At 40.0% G+C, this 16,314-nt stretch overlaps 1 pseudogene; it reads right to left on the bottom strand.

Annotated features, from left to right (window-relative positions):
- Positions 1-1,382: 1,382 nt before the first annotated feature.
- Positions 1,383-16,106, bottom strand: LOC129488539 (olfactory receptor 7E24-like; annotated as a pseudogene).
- Positions 16,107-16,314: the final 208 nt, after the last annotated feature.

Below are 16,314 nucleotides of genomic sequence, written 5' to 3'. Positions count from 1 at the left end.
CCATGGCCACCCCCTATTTATGTCTCTCTCCTATTATTTATGCTAATTATAAAAACACTAATATCAGCATCCCTTTGCCAGTGAGTGTGTGTGCCAGAGGACATTGCCTTCCCTTCCCTGCCACTGTGAGTGTGCCCATACATCCTGTGTGCCACTGCTGCCAGAGTGAGTGCACCTTTGCCCCTACCGCGGAGCCATTGTCCTCGGAGCGTTTGTGGGCCCATCCCTCCCTGAGCGGGTCTAATGGTCACTAACTAGTGATCATTAGAGAAATGCAAATCAAACTTTCCATCACTAACCAGTGATCATTAGAGAAATGCAAATCAAAACCACAATGAGATAGATACCATCCCACACCAGTCAGAATCACTATTATTAAAAAGTCAAAAAATAACAGATGCTGGTGAGGTTGCAGTGAAGAAGCAACACTTACAGTGTCTTGGTGGGAGTGTAAATTAGTTCAACCATTGTGGAAAGCAGTGTGACCATTCCTGAAAGACGTAAAAACAGAACTGCCATTCTACCTCGTGATCACATTACTGGCTGTAGACCCAAAAGAATAGAAATCATTCCATGATAAAGACGCATGCACATGTACGTTCATTGCAGCACTATTCTCAACAGCATAGACATGGAATCAATCTATATGTCCATCAGTGGTAGACTAGATAAAGAAAATGTGGTACATATACATCATGGAATCCTATGAAGCCATTAAAAAAGAAGACTATGTCTTTTGCAGGAACATGGATGGAGCTGAGGGCCATTATTATCCTTAGTGAACTAACTCAGGAACAGAAACCCAAATACTACATGCTCTCACTTAAAATTGAGAGCTAAGTGATGGGAACACACGGACACATGGAGGGCCTACCTGAGGATGGAGAATGAAAGCAGGGAGAGGAGCAGAAAAAATAACTATTGGGTACTAGGCTTAATACCTGGGTGAGGGCCAGGCGCAGTGGCTCATGCCTGTAATCCCATCACTTTGGGAGGCCGAGGAGGTTGGATGACCTGACGTCGGGAGTTCGAGATCAGCCTGACCAACATGGAGAAACCCCGTCTCTACTAAATATACAAAATTAATCTCAGCTGCTAGGGACAGTGAGGCAGGAGAATCACTTGAACCTGGGAGGTGGAGGTTGCAGTGAGCTGAGATCGCGCCATTGCACTCCAGACTGGGCAACAAGAGTGAAACTCTGTCTCAAAAAAAAAAAACAAAAAATAATGCCTGGGTGAAATCTGTACAACAAACCCCATGGGGAACAACCCTTCAAATGGACACCTGAACCTACAATAAAAAAAGGTTTTTAATGCAAGCCACTTCAAAAATAAACATTTTAAACTAGATTATTTAAAACAGAAGGAAAAGAAGACACTTTTCAACATCCTTTCCCTATTGCAGCTACTTCCAGGTGTGTCTGGTGATGTTTCTCAGGCATAAAATCAGGAGCACCAAATCTACTTCTATGTGGCGTTACATTTGTTTCTTCTTGTTTGGGGTTCTATGACCATTTGACAGTATGTTTCTAAAACCAAGTTCCTTTATGCATGCTAAATCTGCTTCTCTATAGCACAGCATGCCTCTCCTACATTGTTCCTCTGTACTCTTTATTATCACTGATTTGTTATGTCCAAATAGGGCTTTCTTCATTGCCATCTACAACTGAAAATGGCACTCATGATTTTCCAGAAACTTCCCATTACCAGGTTGGGACAAGCTGAATGTCCATTTTCCACTGGAGTACACTGGTCTATTATGAAAAAGGAGAATTGGATAAATTGGGTATTTCATAGTTCATTTAAATACCACAGTGACCTGAACAAGTCTAAAACTTGAAACATTACCACAGATATATCAATGCCTTATCAAAATAAAGAAATATCTTACATTCATATCACAGTGCAATGTGCTGGTTAGTAATTAAAAAACTCTATTTCCGAGAGGGTGGAGCCAAGATGGACGAATAGGAACAGCTCCGGTCTCCAGCTCCCAGCCCCAGCGACACAGAAGACGGGTGATTTCTGCATTTCTGCTTGAGATACCGGTTTCATCTCACTAGGGAGTGCCTAACAGTGGGTGCAGGACAGTCGGTGAAGCGCACTGTGCGCCAGCCGAAGCAGGGCGAGGCATTGCCTCACTCGGGAAGTGCAAGGGGTCAGGGAGTTCCCTTTCCTAGTCAAAGAAAGGGGAAACAGACGGCACCTGGAATATCCGGTCAGTCCCATCCTAATACTGTGCTTTTCCAACAGGCCTGGAAAACGGCACACTAGGAGATTGTGTCCCACACCTGGCTCCGAGGGTCCTATGCCCACGGAGTCTCGCTGATTGCTAGCACAGCAGTCTGAGATCAAGCTGCAAGGCAGCAGTGAGGCTGGGGCAGGGGCGCCCGCCATTGCCCAGGCTTGCTTAGGTAAACAAAGCAGCCAGGAAGCTCGAACTGGGTGGAGCCCACCACAACTCAAGAAGGCCTGCCTGCCTCTGTAGGCTACACCTCTGGGGGCAGGGCACAGACAAACAAAAACTCAGCAAGAACCTCCACAGACTTAAATGTCCCTGTCTGACTGACAGCTTTGAAGAGAGTACTGGTTCTCCCAGCACGCAGCTGGAGATCTGAGAACGGACAGACTGCCTCCTAAAGTGGGTCCCTCACCCCTTAGCAGCCTAACTGGGAGGCACCCCCCCAGTAGGGACAGACTGACACCTCATTCGGCCGGGTACCCCTCTGAGACAAAACTTTCAGAGGAACTATCAGACAGCTGAATTTGTGGTCTCACGAAAATCCGCTGTTCTGCAGCCACCGCTGCTGACACCCAGCCAAACAGGGTCTGGAGTGGACCTCTAGTAAACTCCAACAGACCTGCAGCTGAGGGGCCTGTCTGGTAGAAGGAAAACTAACAAACAGAAAGGACATCCACACCAAAAACCCATCTGTACATCACCATCATCAAAGACAAAAAGTAGATAAAACCACAAAGATGGGGAAAAAACAGAGCACAAAAACTGGAAACTCTAAAAAGCAGAGCACCTCTCCTCCTCCAAAGGAACGCAGTTCCTCACCAGCAACGGAACACAGCTGGATGGAGGATGACTTTGATGAGTTGAGAGAAGAAGGCTTCAGATGATCAAACTACTCTGAGCTACGAGAGGAAATTCAAAACAATAGCAAAGAAGTTAAAAACTTTGAAAAAAAATTAGAAGAATGGATAACTAGAATAACCAATGGAGAGAAGGGCTTAAAGGAGCTGATGGAGCTGAAAGCCAAGTTTCGAGAACTACGCGAAGATTGCAGAAGCCTCAGTAGCAGACGTGATCAACTGGAAGAAAGGGTATCGCTGATGGAAGATGAATGAAATGAAGACAGAAGGGAAGTTTAGAGAAAAAAGAATAAAAAGAAATAAACAAAGCCTCCAAGAAATTTGGGACTATGTGAAAAGACCAAACCTACGTCTGATTGGTGTACCTGAAAATGATGGGGAGAATGGAACCAAGTTGGAAAACACTCTGCAAGACATTATCCAGGAGAACTTCCCCAATCTAGTAAGGCAGGCCAGCATTCAGATTCAGGAAATACAGAGAACGCCACAAAGATACTCCTCGAGAAGGGCAACTCCAAGACACATAATTGTCAGATTCACCAAAGTGGAAATGAAGGAAAAAATGTTAAGGGCAGCCAGAGAGAAAGGTCGGGTTACCCACAAAGGGAAGCCCATCAGACTAACAGCTGATCTCTCAGCAGAAACTCTACAAGCCAGAAGAGAGTGGGGGCCGATATTCACCATTCTTAAAGAAAAGAATTTTCAACCCAGAATTTTCTATCCCTCCAAACTAAGCTTCATAAGTGAAGGAGAAATAAAATACTTTACAGATAAGCAAACGCTGAGTGATTTTGTCACCACCAGGCCTGCCCTAAAAGAGCTCCTGATGGAAGCACTGAACATGGAAAGGAACAACCGGCACCAGCCACTGCAAAAACATGCCAAACGGTAAAGACCATCGAGGCTAGGAAGAAACTATAGCAACTAAAGAGCAAAATAACCAACTAACATCATAATGACAGGATCGGATTCACACATAACAATATTAATGTTAAATGTAAATGGGCTAAATGCTCCAACGAAAAGACATAGACTGGCAAACTGGATAAGGAGTCAGGACCCATCAGTGTGCTGTATTCAGGAAACCCATCTCACGTGCAGAGACACACATAGACTCAAAATAAAGGGATGGAGGAAGATCTATCAAGCAACTGGAAATCAAAAAAAGGCAGGGGTTGCAATCCTAGTCTCTGATAAAATAGACTTTAAACCAACAAGATCAAAAGAGACAAAGAAGGCCATTACATAATGGTAAAGGGATCAATTCAACAAGAAGAGCTAACTATCCTAAATATCTATGCACCCAACACAGGAGCACCCAGATTCATAAAGCAAGTACTCAGTGACCTACAAAGGGACTTAAACTCCCACACAATAATAATGGGAGATTTTAACACCCCACTGTCAGCATTAGACAGATCAACGAGACAGAAAGTTAACAAGGATATTCAGGAATTGAACTCAGCTCTACATAAAGTGGACCTAATAGACATCTACAGAACTCTCCACCCCAAGTCAAGAGAATATACATTTTTTTCAGCACCACACCACACCTATTCCAAAATTGACCACATAGTTGGAAGTAAAGCTCTCCTCAGCAAATGTCAAAGAACAGAAATTATAACAAACTGTCTCTCAGACCACAGTGCAATCAAACTAGAACTCAGGATTAAGAAACTCCCTCAAAACCGCTTAACTACATGGAAACTGAACAACCTGCTCCTGAATGACTATTGGGTACATAATGAAATGAAGGCAGAAATAAAGATGTTCTTTGAAACCAACGAGAACAAAGACACAACATACCAGAATCTCTGGGACACGTTCAAAGCAGTGTGTAGAGGGAAGTTTATAGCACTAAATGCCCACAAGAGAAAGCAGGAAAGACCCAAAATTGACACCCTAACATCACAATTAAAAGAACTAGAAAAGCAAGAGCAAACACATTCAAAAGCTAGCAGAAGGCTAGAAATAACTAAAATCAGAGCAGAACTGAAGGAAATAGAGACACAAAAAACCCTTCAAAAAATTAATGAATCCAGGAGCTGGTTTTTTGAAAAGATCAACAAAATTGATGGACCGCTAGCAAGACTAATAAAGAAGAAAAGAGAGAAGAATCAAATAGATGCAATAAAAACCTAAAAAGGGGATATCACCACCGATCCCACAGAAATACAATCTACCATCAGAGAATACTACAAACACCTCTATGCAAATAAACTAGAAAATCTAGAAGACATGGATAAATTCCTCAACAAATACACCCTCCCAAGACTAAACCAGGAAGAAGTTGAATCTCTGAATAGACCAATAACAGGTTCTGAAATTGTGGCAATAATCAATAGCTTACCAACCAAAAAGAGTCCAGGACCTGATGGATTCACAGCTGAATTCTACCAGAGGTACAAGGAGGAATTGGTACCATTCCTTCTGAAACTATTCCAATTGATAGAAAAAGAGGGAATCCTCCCTAACACATTTTACGAAGCCAGCATCGTCCTGATACCAAAACCTGGCAGAGACTTAACCAAAAAAGAGAATTTCAGACCAATATCCTTGATGAACATTGATGCAAAAATCCTCAATAAAATACTGGCAAACCGAATCCAGCAGCACATCAAAAAGCTTATCCACCATGATCAAGTGGGCTTCATCCCTGGGATGCAAGGCTGGTTCAACATACGCAAATCAATAAATGTAATCCAGCATATAAACAGAACCAAAGACAAAAACCACATGATTGTCTCAATAGATGCAGAAAAGGCCTTTGACAAAATTCAACAACCCTTCATGCTAAACACTCTCAATAAATTAGGTATTGATGGGACATATCTCAAAATAATAAGAGGTATCTATGACAAACCCACAGCCAATATCATACTGAATGGGCAAAAACTGGAAGCATTCCCTCTGAAAACTGGCACAAGTCAGGGATGCCCTCTCTCACCGCTCCTATTCAACATAGTGCTGGAAGTTCTGGCCAGAGCAATCAGGCAGGAGAAGGAAATAAAGGGTATTCAATTAGGAAAAGAGGAAGTCAAATTGTCCCTGTTTGCAGATGACATGATTGTATATCTAGAAAACCCCACTGTCTCAGCCCAAATCTCCTTAAGCTGATTAGCAACTTCAGCAAAGTCTCAGGATAAAAAATTAATGTACAAAAATCACAAGCATTCTTGTACACCAATCACAGACAAACAGAGAGCCAAATCATGAGTGAACTCCCATTCACAATTGCTTCAAAGAGAATAAAATACCTAGGAATCCAACTTACAAGGGATGTGAAGGACCTCTTCAAGGAGAACTACAAACCACTGCTCAATGAAATAAAAGAGGATACAAACAAATGGAAGAACATTCCATGCTCATGGGTTGGAAGAATCAATATCGTGAAAATGGCCATACTGCCCAAGGTAATTTATAGATTCAATGCCATCCCCATCAAGCTACCAATGACTTTCTTCACAGAATTGGAAAAAACTACTTTAAAGTTCATATGGAACCAAAAAAGAGCCCGCATCGCCAAGTCAATCCTAAGCCAAAAGGACAAAGCCGGCAGCATCACGCTACCTGACTTTAAACTATACTACAAGGCTACAGTAACCAAAACAGCATGGTACTGATACCACAACAGAGACATAGATCAATGGAACAGAACAGAGCCCTCAGGAATGATGCCGCATAGCTACAACTATCTGATCTTTGACAAACCTGACAAAAACAAGAAATGGGGAAAGGATTCCCTATTTGATAAATGGTGCCGGGAAAACTGGCTAGCCTTATGTGGAAAGCTGAAACTGGATCCCTTCCTTACACCTTATACAAAAATTAATTCAAGATGGATTAAAGACTTATATGTTAGACCTAAAACCATTAAAATCCTACAAGAAAACCTAGGCAATACCATTCAGGACATAGGCGTGGGCAAGGACTTCATGTCTAAAACACCAAAAGCAATGGCAACAAAAGCCAAAATCGACAAATGGGATCTCATTAAAATAAAGAGCTTCTGCACAGCAAAACAAACTATCATCAGAGTGAACAGGCAACCTACAGAATGGGAGAAAATTTTTGCAACCTACTCATCTGACAAAGGGCTAATATCCAGAATCTACAATGAACTCAAACAAATTTACAAGAAAAAAACAAACAACCCCATCAAAAAGTGGGCAGAGGACATGAACAGACACTTCTCAAAAGAAGACATTTATGCAGCCAAAAAACACATGAAGAAATGCTCATCATCACTGGCCATCAGAGAAATGCAAATCAAAACCACAGTGAGATACCATCTCACACCAGTTAGAATGGCCATCATTAAAAAAATCAGGAAACAACAGGTGCTGGAGAGGATGTGGAGAAATAGGAACACTTTTACACTGTTGGTGGGACTGTAAACTAGTTCAACCATTGTGGAAGTCAGTGTGGCGATTCCTCAGGGATCTAGAACTAGAAATACCATTTGACCCAGCCATCCCATTACTGGGTATATACCCAAAGGACTATAAATCATGCTGCTATAAAGACACATGCACACGTATGTTTATTGCGGCACTATTCACAATAGCAAAGAGTTGGAACCAACTCAAATGTCCAACAACGATAGACTGGATTAAGAAAATGTGGCACATATACACCATGGAATACTATGCAGCCATAAAAAATGATGAGTTCATGTCCTTTGTAGGGACATGGATGAAACTGGAAAACATCATTCTCAGTAAACTATCGCAAGGACCAAAAACCAAACACCGCATGTTCTCACTCATAGGTGGGAATTGAACAATGAGAACTCATGGACACAGGAAGGGGACCATCACACTCTGGGGACTGTTGTGGGGTGGGGGGAGGGGGGAGGGACAGTATTAGGAGATACACCTAATGCTAAATGACGAGTTAATGGGTGCAGGAAATCAACATGGCACATGGATACATATGTAACAAACCTGCACATTGTGCACATGTACCCTAAAACCCTAAAGTATAATAAAAAAAATAAAAATAAATAAAAATAAAAAAAACTCTATTTCCTTCCATCTAATAGTTCTATTGTTCCCTAGGTCATCTTTGTAGTTCTCTATTGGACCACGAGCATTCAGAGAGCTGAGAACCAAGTATAGACAGAGCATAAGGAAGGAAACTCCCTCTAAAGAGTCTCAGCACATGATAAATGTGTCATTTCCACACATATGCTATTGTAGAAACTATTAACATGATCTAACTTAAATGTGAAAGGGCTAGGGGATGTTGTATTACTGTAGGTCAAAAAAAAAAATTTTTGGAGAACATCAAGGCAGATTCCACCCCAGGGTATTTCACTCTTTATCCCAAATATAGAAGATAATTCCCCAATGCCAAAACGTTCAGCCCTAAAAATTTGTGATCTGTGATTATTACCCATTTCTCTATATTAGGTATGGGTGATCTCCTTCAGTTTAAGAGACCAATGAATAAAAAATGGAAATATTTCTTCCACTACACACTCAGTATACAGTGACATTGGGGTGGAACATGCTGATGCATTCTTTTTTTTTTTTTTTTGGAGAGACAGCTGTCACTAGTTCTCTGGGTAGAATCTTAAGGACACTTACCCTCCATACAAATAGATTCCTTTATTAATTTTTCTTCTAAACGCTTGGTTCCACTCTACCTTGTTTACCTCTTTTGCAGTGGCATCTAAAGGAGATTTGAACAATCCCAGTCTCCTTGCACCCTGCTCAGCTTTTGCATCTCAATTAATGGTGAAGCAAGTCTGAGGACCTAGAATTTATTTATAGATCGAAGAGTCAAAGATTTAGTAATCTTGACCTTGTGATGTTTTTGGCTATAACATTTTCTTGGAAATAAAAAAAAAAATCCTCATTTAATTACTGCACAACAATCCCTGTGACAAATTTTTCTGAAATATAGATTTTAAATATCCTAGTACCCCCATGCCTCTCTGTTTCAAGTTAAAGCTGGCTAATTGGTAGCTCTCTGAGATTTTAGGCATCACTTAGAGCATCAATTTATTTATTATCTAACTCTGACAGTTTTGAAAGTAAATGGAGAAACTAAAGTTGACATATTATATTGTGAAACCTATATTTAAAAGCAAGTTTCAAATGCAAAATAGCATGTGATAACTTGAATACATTTATATTTATGTTTAAATGTTAAAATGTACAACACAATAATTATTCCTGATATTTGTCCATGTATTTTAGTTGTTTTATAAAAATATATTTGCATCTTATACTAATACAATGTAATTATTATTTTTAATATGGTCTTACTCTTACATTAACAAAGTTACTGAGGCATAATTTTCAGAAAATAAACTACATACTTTAAAATATATTTAATTATATTTAAAATTCAATGTGGTGACAGACATATTCAATTGTGAAACCACAATCAAGGTACAGAACATTCACATTATCCAGAAACAGTCCTTCTTAAAATTTTTCAATATCATTCATTTTTGCCTGTAACCCAGGGCGATGTCTCTTAAATCTTTATGCTAAGGAAAAAAACTTCACACATAAAAATGTATATTCCGCTGGTTATTAATTATCTTTAACTATAGAATTCTGATCTGTGGTTTCCCTGGGTTACAGGCGAAAATGAATGATATTGAAAAATTTTAAGAAGGACAGAATAGAATTCCACTGGATGGGCCGGGCGCGGTGGCTCAAGCCTGTAATCCCAGCACTTTGGGAGGCCGAGGCGGGCGGATCACGAGGTCAGGTGATCGAGACCATCCTGGGTAACACGGTGAAACCCCGTCTCTACTAAAAATACAAAAAATTAGCCGGGCGTGGTGGCGGGCGCCTGTAGTCCCAGCTACTCGGGAGGCTGAGGCAGGAGAATGGCGTGAACCTGGGAGGCGGAGCTTGCAGTGAGCCGAGATTGTGCCACTGCACTCCAGTCTGGGGGACAGAGAAAGACTCCGTCTCAAAAAAAAAAAAAAAAAAAAGAATTCCACTGATGAACATACCATAATTTGCTTATGCATTCCTCTGCTGGTGAGCTTTGATTGTTTCCATGTTTTGGTGTTGTACATGGAGCGGCTGTGTGTATTCATAAACGCTGTTTACATATGACACATATTTTCATTTATTTTGGATAAATGTTTGAATCATGTTCCAGAATTTATTTATATTTTAGGAAATTGTCAAAGTGTTTTTTGAAGTACTTATATTCTTTTACATTCTCTCCAACAGTGTATGAGAGTAAAAATACTTCTACACCTTTGCCAAAACTTGACAGTGTTAGAATTTTCAACTTTTGCCATAGTCATGGGTAGTTTCTGGATTTTTATTCCTATGTCTTTAATGACTAAAATGCTGTGCACATTTTTATGTGCTTATTGAATACTTACAAGTAATCTTTGGCTGACGTGTTTAATAAATTCATTTATTTCTTACAGGATTGTCTTCTTTTTTTTTGAGACGGAGTCCCTCTCTGTCGCCCAGGCTGGAGGGCAGTGGCACGATCTCGGCTCACTGCAAGCTCCGCCTCCCGGGTTCATGCCATTCTCCTGCCTCAGCCTCCGGAGTAGCTGGGACTACAGGCGCCCGCCACCACGCCCGGCTAATGTTTTTTTTGTTGTTGTTGTGAATTTTTAGTAGAGACAGGGTTTCACCGTGTTAGCCAGGATGGTCTCGATCTCCTGACCTCACGATCCGCCCGCCTTGGCCTCACAAAGTGCTAGGATTACAGGTGTGAGCCACTGCGCCCGGCCCAGGATTGTCTTCTTATGATTGGATGGCAAGTGTTCTTTACACATTTTGTATAGAAACTCTTACTCAGAAATATTAAGAAATATTTTTACCACTCTTTAGTTTCCTTTTTTATTTTATTAACGCTATTCTTTGAAGAAAAGAGCCGTTAGTTTTGGTTTAATTTAATACATATTTTTATGAATTATGCTTTCTGAGTACTCTTTTAGAAGTGTGTAATAACGTTTATATCCCCACAATTTTCTTTTATGATTTTTTCTAGACTTTTCTATACTTTAGATGTTACTTTCATGTCTATGACCCATTTTGAGTTGATGTTTGCATTTAATGTGAAGTCAAGTTTGATGTTCCTTTAGTCCCTATGTAGATACCTGCTCTTGCACTGTTTGTTGAAAAGGCTTTTAATTCCCCATGGATTATCCCAACATCTTTGTCAAAAATCAGCTAATTATCTATAGGTTATGCTATATGTATAATATAAGATAATATACATTATTAATATATCATTAATATGATATAATATATTAATATGCAATATATTATATAATATCTAATTTATATATTTTTTTCTGGACTCTTTATTTCATCCCACTGATCTATATATTTAGATACCTTAAGATATTCTAGGTAAACATTCATAATACTTACCTGAAGGAGCAACTTTTCCTTTAATATTTTCAATTTTACTTTCCCTCACTTCGTTGCACTGGCTAGAACCTCCTGCACAAGGTAACATGCATATTTTTCTAATTGATATATAATAGTTACACATATTTATGAGCTGTATGTGGTATTTTCATACATGGATACATTGTGTAACTATCACATCCAGTGTAATTGGGATATTCATCACCTGAAACTATTATCATTTATTTGTGTTGGCATTATCCTAACACTTCTCCTCCAGCTATTTTGAAATATACAACATATTATTTTTAACTGTAGTTGCCCTAATGTGCTATCAAGCACTAGAACTTATTCCTTCTATCTCTCTGTATTTTTGTACCCATAAGCCAAACGCTCCTCATGCTCCCTTCCTCCCATCCCATCCCAGCCGTTGGCTACCACCATTCTATTCTTTACTTCCGTGGAATCAAAATTTTTTAGCTTTATGTATGAGTGAGATAATGCAACATTTGTCTCTTTGTGCCTGGCTTGGTTCACTTAACATAATAACCTCCAGTTTCATCACATTTTCTGCAAATGACAGGATTTCATTCCCCATCCCACCCCTTTTCTTCCTAGCCTCTGCTTCTGTGGAAATCAAGTTTCTCCAGCAACATTTATTAAAAAGGCTGCTTTTCCCACCAATGAACTTTCTTGGCACTCATGTTAAAAATCAGTTGAACATATACGTGAGAAGTTATTTATGGCTCAAAAACAACAACAGAGAAAATATAGCATGGGCTGGGCGCAGTGGCTCACGCCTGTAATCCCAGCACTTTGGGAGGCCAAGGCGGGCAGATCACTTGAAGTTGGGAGTTCAAGACCAGCCTGACCAACAGGGAGAAACCTCGTCTCTACTAAAAATACAAAATTAGCTGAGCATGGTGTCGCATGCCTATAATCCTAGCTACTCAGGAGGCTGAGGCAGTAGAATTGCTTGAACCCAGGCAGCAGAGGTTGTGTGAGCTGAGATCACACTCATTGTACTTCAGCCTTGGCAACAAGAGGGAAACGCCATCTCAAAAAAAAAAAAAAAAAAAAAAGAAAAAGCATGATTTCAGGAGTCCCAATTTAGCCTCAAAATGAAGAGTATAGAAGGGTGTGATTGGAGCAGAAAGATAATATCTTAAAAACCAGCATAATGAGAAAGTTAAAAGCTTCTTTCCAAGCCATCTGGAAATATGCAGTAAATTCTTGTGAACTAAAATTTCCGTACTGTACTATCAAACACTAGAACTCATTTATTCCATCTTTCTGTATTTCTGTACCCAATTATCAACTCCTCTTCATTCCCCATCCCACCCCTTTTCTTTCTAGCCTCTGCTAACCACCTTTATACTCCACCTTCATGAGATTCCTTTTGTGTGTATGTGTGTGATGGAGTCTCGTTCTACTGCCCAGGTTGGAGTATAGAGACATGATCTTGGCTCACTGCTACCTCCGCCTCCTAGTTTCAAGCAATTCTCCTGCTTCAGCCTCCCAAGTAGCTGGGACTACAAGCATGCACCACCGCACCCGGTTGATTTTTGTATTTTTAGTAGAGATGGGGTTTCACCATGTTTTCCAGGCTGGTTTTGAACTCCTGGCCTCAGGTTATCCATCCGACTCGGCCTCCCAAAGTGCTGGGATTACAGAAATGAGCCACCACAGCTTGCCAAGATTTTCTTTTTTGTTCCTACATATAAATGAGGGCATGTAGTATTTGTCATTCTGCACCTGGCTTATTTCACTTAATATACTGACCTGCAATCTCATCAATTTTTGCTGCAGTGGAGAGGATTTTATTCTTTTTTAGGCTGAATAATACTTCATTGTGTGTGTACACCACAGTTTCTTAATTGAAACAAACTTTTAAACAACAAATATGTTTAAAATGTATCAGAATGTGAAATTTTAGGGATACCCTGACCATTTTATTCTTTTTTAGTTCCCATCTTATGTATGTACAAGTGTGAAAAAACAGCAATCAATGTGTGTATAAATCCATAACTCAACAAATGTAAAATGAAAATGCTAAATGGTAAGAAAAAACAGCATAATAAAAATTTGTATGGTGTTGAAGGACAATGCATTTGAAGATAATATTTGAAGAAATCATATTACATTTAACTTCTGTTCTTACTCGTTGGAGCTTGATCCCTCTAGGAACTTTATCATTGGAACCATCTCTGGTGCTTTAAAAAAAAGAAAAAAAAATCTGCATACCCACACAGGTGCAGGTAAATCAGAATCTCAGGTAATGAGACATAGGCCTCATCGTTTGTAAGCTCCCCAGGTGATTTCAATCAAAGCTAAGATTGAAGACCAGTGACATGGATCTCTACACATAACCTGCCTAAATAGATTCCATAGAAGTAGTCTCTAAAGAGATTCCACATGAACTCAGGAAAAGGATGTGAATTTGATGCACAGTATGTCCTCACTGAACATCTTTGATAGTGTCTTGGAAACTGAACCTTTAAGCAAAATTATGTATAGTGAAACCAATTTATTCCTCATCAACATTATAAGTAAGCAACTTTGAACAAAACAGTGGTGTTGGAGGACCTACTGTACATTGTTTCCATGAAGTCAATTTTCAGGCAAATACAAAATGAAGTCAGGACTTCCTGTATATAAAAAGGTGGTTGTGATTTCACCTGGAAAACAGGGTTATTGCTCAGAAACTAAAGGAAGCCACCTAGGTATAGAGGATTTAGTTGTGATGTTTACGCTAAACAAAGGATAGCAGAATACTCACTATTCCAGTTAAAGACATAACAAAGAAAGCAATATTCACATAGGAAATGTGGAAAGGAATAAAACCCATCAAGCAACAAAAATAATGTGACCAAGGGGGTAGGATTTGCAGATGTAGAGATTTAATGTGCTTGCGCTTTCTAATGCACCCAAGAAAAAGGATGGAACAGATCATGAGATTAGACTGTTGTGCTGTGCAGCCTCCACAGGGCACTTTGAATGTCCCTCTTAGGCTGCAGATGAAGGGGTTCAGCATGGGGGTGACCACCACAGCGTACATCACTGATGCCACCACATCATTCCTGGGGGATGATGACACAGCTGAAGTCAGCTACACACCAATGCCTGTTCCATAAAATAAGCAAACAACTGCCAGGCAAGAGCCGCAGGTAGAGAAGGCTTTATACTTCCCATCTGAGGATGGAATTCTTAGAATGGAGAAGACAATCTTCTAGTAACACAAAAGGATCCCTGAAATGCGAAGAAAACCAAATATAGTACTATCTAAATCTATGAATATGTTATTCATGACACTGTCAGAACAGGCAAGGTTGAGAAGTTGAAATGGGTCACAGAAAAAATTAGAGATTTCCACATTCTTGAAGCAGATGAATTGCAACACAATCAAATTGTGCAGCTGGGAATCCAACAGGCTAAGGAAAAAAGACACCAAAACTAATAAGACACAGAGGTGAGGATTCTTGATGCCTGGGTAGTTCAGGGGGTGACAGATGGCCACAAACCGGTCATAGGCCATCACAGTTAGGATTATGTCATCTATACATGCAAAAAGGACAAAGAAAGACATCTGTGTCAGGCAGCCCCCATGGTAGATGACTCTGCTATGCGATTGCATCTCCTCAATCATCTTGGGGACCATGGCCGAGGTGAAACCGATGTCAGGCAAGGACAGGTTGGAGAGGAGGAAGTACATGGGGGTGTGGAGGTGGGAGTCAGAGCTGATGGCCAGGATAATGAGCAGGTTCCCCAGCACCGTGACCAGGTACATGGACAGGAAGAGTCTAGCAAGGATGGGCTGCAGTTCTGGATCCTCTGAGAGTCCCAGGAGGAGGAATTCTGAGACACCTGTGAGATTCTGTGGCTCTGTGTCACTTGGACACCTTGAGAAGAAAAGAGGATTGGAAAAATAAAAGATAAAAACCAGCACTTAATGCTGTGTGTATATTTTGGATACAAGCAATTCACAAGGAACATTTTCACACTTGAGGACCATACACCCTCAGCAATATTTCTCCATTGTGACAAACCCAAAAATCTCAGAATTATTACATAATTTACTTTTTTGCTATTCAACTCTTTCTGTACATACCTACTTTAGAGAAAAGCCACTGACCAATGTTAGAAGATCAAAATGTAATATATAACAGATCCATTATCTCAGTAAAATATGGCCTACTCTTTTCAGGAAAAAATTAATAAATAAAATGTTCTTCTCTCTTTAAGAAAAAAAACAATCTAATTGAAAGAAATTAAGAAGGAGTGAAACACACTTTATTTTATTCTGACTCTGTGCTGCAAATTCCTTTGATGTAGAATATTTATAAGCACTATATAAGAGCTAGGACCGCATTATCTAAAAACTAAATCAAACTTTACAGTTTTTAATCAGAATATCTTTTTACATGCCAGTTACTTTCCATATTTATTATCATCCTTAGGTTTTCTAACATCATTTCTTCATAAAAGTAAATGCACAGTCAAATATGGGAGCTGTGTTTCCAGATTTATTAAATGTATAACTCTTGGCCGGGTGCGATGGCTCACACCTGTAGTCCCAGCACTTTGGGAGGCTGAGGGTGATGGATCATCAGAGGTCAGGAGTTCCAGACCGGCCTGGCCAACATGGTAAAACCCCATCTCTAGTGACAATACAAAGTTAGCCAGGCATGGTGGTGGGCACCTGTAACCCCAGCTACTCAGGAGGCTGAAACAGGAGAATCCCTTAGAACCTGGGAAGCAGAGTTGTACACCCTTTGATATTATTTTTGATATCCTAGGGAGATACTGCTTCTAATATCTTAGTGGGCATACACCCTGTGATACTATTTGTAATATCCTAGGACGA

The sequence above is a fragment of the Symphalangus syndactylus genome, chromosome 1, assembly GCF_028878055.3.
Source record: "Symphalangus syndactylus isolate Jambi chromosome 1, NHGRI_mSymSyn1-v2.1_pri, whole genome shotgun sequence".
Lineage (NCBI taxonomy): Eukaryota > Metazoa > Chordata > Mammalia > Primates > Hylobatidae > Symphalangus > Symphalangus syndactylus.
This window is presented reverse-complemented; position numbering and strand designations above follow the sequence as displayed.